Source organism: Sphaerodactylus townsendi, linkage group LG06 (assembly GCF_021028975.2).
Source record: "Sphaerodactylus townsendi isolate TG3544 linkage group LG06, MPM_Stown_v2.3, whole genome shotgun sequence".
Classification (NCBI taxonomy): domain Eukaryota; kingdom Metazoa; phylum Chordata; class Lepidosauria; order Squamata; family Sphaerodactylidae; genus Sphaerodactylus; species Sphaerodactylus townsendi.
Window position 1 is genome coordinate 11,966,636 of NC_059430.1, and position 5,006 is coordinate 11,971,641.

Sequence of the window (5,006 nt, forward strand, 5' to 3'; positions counted from 1 at the left end):
TTCCCATCAGCCCCTGCCAGCCAGGCCAATTGTAGTCCATAACATCTGGAGTGCCAAAGGTTCGCCACCACTGATTATGCAGACAGGGATACCAACTGGTTTATTGAGACTTTTGGCCTGCCAATAAAAGGACCTTCGGTCTGGTTCGAAGAAGCTGAATGGGCAGCTGGCTCAGGCTGCTTCTGATTGATCTCCCAGCGGTGACGCTGGTGCACTGTGGGAAACGGGGGTGGGAGGGGTGGGGAGGGAAGAGCCTGGAGCCGTGACTTCAGTCCTGAAAGATGCACATGACAGAAATGAGGAGAACGCGGCATCGGAGCTCCAGGACATGCACAAAACAAAGCAACCCAGACTGAATGATCAAAGCTTTGCTTTGGCTCCCTCTAGTCCTATCAGTTCATCCCCCCCTCCCACACACACACACACACACACACACACACACAACGCCTTCTCGCCTTGTGGGATGGGGGGGGGGGGAGGAGGCCAAACAGTCAAGTAAATCTGGTTTCTTTTCAGCGCCTTTTGGGAAAGTAACTCAAGACAACTCATTTTCTAGTGCAGAGCTACCATGGCGGGCTGCGTTTGTCATCCCGGCACGCTTTAATGAGTTAATCCCGGGTCTCTGACATAGTAGAAGGCTCTCGCTAGAGCGCAAGGACAGCCACGCCGGATCAGAGCAAGGCCCACAGAGTCCGGCAGTCAAAAAGTGGCCAACCAGGCACCCACAAAAGTACCCACACATATTTTATTAATTAATTAATTAATAAAATATGTGTGGGTACTTATATTTAGATATTTATATTTAGATATTTAGATTATATTTAGATATTTAGATTTCTTATACCGCCCCATCCCCAAGGGGCTCCGGGCGGTGCACAACATAAAATACAGTTCTAAATAAAGTTGCGAAAACCTTTAAAAACAGCGATGAGAATCATAAGAGGCGTCCAAACTAGCAGAGAGGTTTTCCAGGTCCAATCAGCCACAGGGAAGGGTTTCTTTGCCTTCGGCTCCAGAGGCAGGACTATTATCGTGTATTGATGTATTGGGACTGGAGGCTGAAGCCCCCCCCTCCCCCTCCCGCTGTTTCCCTTTAAAGCAACGGCGCACCAGAACTGCCTAGTGGGCATTTGCATCAATTCTCTATCGCCTCTGCGTTTTCTTTTTGTTTTTGCAAAGGGTTAATTTTTTTTTTTTAAATCCCCCAACCCTGTTCTTATCAGGACGGTGGACATTTGCATCAATTCTCTGCTGACTTTGCTTTTTTTTGCTTTTCTGAGTTCATTAAAAAATAATCCACAAACCATGTTTCTATCAGGATGGCCGGAAACCTGGATTTAGGCAGACGGATCGTTTTGAGCCAATTAAAGGCTCCATCGGGTACCCAAAGGGCCGGAAACCAAACAGGAACAGAAAAACCCAGGTGGTTTTCCCCCATGCCATGGGTTTGTTTCCAGGGATCTGCTTGCGTCTCTTTGGTTGAAGCGTTTAAAAACACCATCGCCTGGGCTCCGAGCAAAGAAGGCCACAGTTCTAGTAACACACTTACTTGGGAGTAAGTCCTGCTGAACTAGGTGGAACTTATTTATGAACAAACGGGGAGACTTTTGGGTCTCTTGGGCGGCAAGAGTAGAGTCCTCTTCCATTCCTGCTCAATTCAGTGATTCTTTCTGACAAGCGAGCATACCATTGGGAGCGCTAGCCAACCCTGAAAGAAAAGAGCCGAGGTGGTCAAAATGTTAATAGCATCGCCCATGTGCTACCGTGTTTCCCCGAATATAAGACAGTGTCTTATATTAATTTTTGCTCCCAAAGATGCGCTATGTCTTATTTTCAGGGGATGTCTTATATTTCTGTATTCTGTTCGTCAGGCATGCTTCCAAACAAAAACTTTGCTATGTCTTACTTTCGGGGGATGCCTTATATTTCGCACTTCAGCAAAACCTCTACTACACAGGTGTCAAACTCGCGGCCCTCCAGATGTTACGGACTACAGTTCCCATCATCCCCTGCCAGCATGGTTACTTGCTCGTGCTGGCAGGGGATGATGGGAACCGTAGTCCATAACATCTGGAGGGCCGCGAATTTGACACCTGTGCTCTACTATGTCTTATTTTTCGGGGATGTCTTATATTAGGGGAAACAGGGTATATAGAACAATATAGGCAGTTCCCTGCCCCAAGGAGCTTACAAGACACATATTGGCAGTGGAGACAGACAGAGGAGGCTCAGGGGCAAAGAAACAACAAATACAGATATATGCGGACCAATGCTCTGAACACTTACTCCAAAGTAAGTCCCGATCTCTGACTTCAGGTGGCCATCCCAGCGAGGCCAGGATTTCTGGTTCGGGCCGGGCATCCAGCGGACAGAGTGGACGGGCTTGGAGCCGGCGCACCTTTACTCAGGTGTCATCCCTGCTGGGTTTACTCTGGAGCAAATAAGGCTCATCCCGGCAATTAGGGAACCCTGTGCCCGTAAAACACCAAAACAAAAACACCCTAGTTGTCAAGAAACAGGAGGAGGAACACTGCTGTGCCCCCCCCCCGCCCCATTCTCTCTCTTTTTTGCATTGTGTTGCCAATTGTGTGTATTTTCCCCTTTTGTTGAACGTTGTGTGTATCCTGTCCAAAGCAGCCCCCCCCCTTTTTTTTAACCCCGGGGTCAATTGCCAACTTGTTTACAAGCCAGCTTAGGACGTTGCTAGAAAAAGAAAGGAAAAAAAAGGGGGGGGGGACTCTGGAACGGGTGGAGGGATGGGGGGGGTGGTCTTAGAGAGAGGGGAGGGGGAGGGAAAAAGAGAGAAAGAGCGAGCAGGTCTGTGGGAAGGAAGAGAGCCCCAGAGAAAGCGACTCTTCTTCTCTTCCCCCCCCCCCTTCTTGGACTCCCTGCCCCTCCACTCTTTCCACCAGGGAGGGGTGGCTCCGAAGTGACTCCGGATCGCACAGGGAACCTCGCGCCACACGCTTGCAGGATCGCTCCGGGGGGAGGGGGGCTTGGCATCCTGTCGGAGTGCCCCTCCCGGGGATTTTTTTTTTAAAGGCGGGGGGGGGGGCGGCTTGCAAGGCTCCCGGGCATGTGGCGCTCGCCGCAGCCGCCTCCTGACCAGCGAAGGGATTTCACCTCGTCCTTGAGCAACAGCGGCAGCGGCGGGGAAGCGAAGGGAGGCAGCCCGGCCGGCCGTCCGCAGCTGGTAGGTGCCGCCTCACCCCCCCTCCCTTTCTTGCTCCCCCCCGCCCCCACCGCGGTTTGCATTGGAAAGAACTTTGTTTCTGGGGAGGGGGGGTTGGAAAGGCGGCGGGGGCTCGCGCTCCGGCACTGCGCACACCTGCTTCTCTTGCACGGGCTGCACGGGGGGGGGGGAAGGGTGCGTTGCCCATTGCAATGGGGGGTGGGGGCAAGGAGATCAAAGCACCTTTGCCCCGGGGAGGGGGTGGCCCGCCGTCGGCCGGAACCCGTCCTTCCTTCTCCCTCCCCCAGCCTGACACCCTCCCCCCCCCCGGCGGGCACGCTTTTGGGGAGGTGGGAATTCCCGGGCGCCAATGGGAAAGGTCCGAGCGGCGGCTTCAAAACTTGGCGGCTCCTCTTTGTCCCGCCTCCGACGAAACCGGGGTGGGGGGGGGGGGAAGGAGAGAGATGGAGAGAAGCAGGCGGGGAGGGGCTGTTGCCTTCCCGCGCCGCCCCCCCCCTTCCCTTGGCACGTGGGCTTCCCGGAGGGTGCAGCCGTGTTGGCAACAGGAGGGACCGAGGGTGCTAGCCAGAAGGACTTGGGATGGGTTTTTTTTTTAAGGCGGGGCGGGGGGGGGGTCCCAGTTAGCGCTGGGCTTGCAGGATCTCTCCTCCCTCCCTGGAATCCTGGATGCGCACCCCCCACCCTTGGGGGATCCCTCGGACAGGAAGCATTAAATTATTTTAATTGCTCGGGCTTTGTTTGTGTCCGCCTGCGTGGGGAGGAAGCCTTGGAAGGCGTCGGGGAGGGGGGGGGGGTTTATGGTCTGTGTGTCTTCTTCCTAAAGGATGGGAGGGGGGGAAGAGCTTTGGAGGGGGTTTATTGCAAAAACAAAATTGCTGGGGGGGGGGGGGGGTTTGCAAGAGCGTTTTGTTTGCGCCAACGCATGGCTCTGGCTAGTCGCGGTTTGCAAGAGTCTTTTATTCCCCCCCCCCCCCCAAATAAATAAATAAGTGCGTTGGCTGGTTTGCAGTTTGCAGGATATCGATCGGGCCGCCGGCTGCAGCCGCCGGCTTGCGAGGAGGCAAGGTCGGGCTTGCAAGATCGTTTCTGAGCTGAAGCCTCCTTAAAACGTCCCCCCCTCCCCCGGGCTGGACGGTTGCAGCTGTTCTTTCTCCCCCCCCCCCAAAAAAAACAGCACAATGCAAAAAAAATTATGCCAAATAAAGGAACTGGCCTGCAGAAAATAAAGCCCACAGTATATACTTAAAACTCTCCCATTCTGAACTTGGGTGGCTAAAAGTTGGGGGGGGGGGGGGAGTTTGGCACTGAACAGGAAAAAGTTACCAGACTTCAGCTCTAACGCAGCCCTGCGATCCTAGAATAACCGGCCTTGTTTGTCCCGAAGAACATGAACAGATCCCCCCCCACCCCTTGGGATTTGGCTTTTGCCTGCGCTATCTGGCCGAGGGCCGAACCACCAATAGGAGCCTGTGGGATTTTTGGACAAGCCGAGTGTGGGAAATCTGGGGAAGGCAGACTGATTTCCCTTACAAACCAGAGACACTTCCTTAAGATCTTCCCTTGGATGGCTGCTTCCCTCCGAGGGGACGGAGGGGAGGGATTGCAAGCTTTTAATGCTGGCCTGGAACGCCAACAATAACAAAAAAACCCAGAATATTTTAGCAAATTTGTTGGCAGATTCTCTGATGTGAACTTCAGCTATTAGCCGGGGTTTGCCTCCGCTTCTATCTTGCCCTTTTGTTGCGTGGTGGCGGTTAAAAATAAGTTGCAAATTCCAGGAGGGACAGCTGTGTTTGGCCGGGGCTGCTTCGAG

General features: G+C 53.5%; 1 long non-coding RNA gene across 1 annotated transcript; it reads right to left on the minus strand.

Annotated features, from left to right (window-relative positions):
• Window positions 1-1,256: 1,256 nt before the first annotated feature.
• On the minus strand, window positions 1,257-3,472 carry LOC125434173. Its single transcript, XR_007244741.1, has 3 exons — window positions 3,416-3,472; window positions 2,287-2,469; window positions 1,257-1,708 (listed from the first exon to the last, which is right to left on the minus strand). It is a non-coding gene; the product is annotated as an uncharacterized LOC125434173 (long non-coding RNA).
• Between the last annotated feature and the right edge of the window lie 1,534 nt (window positions 3,473-5,006).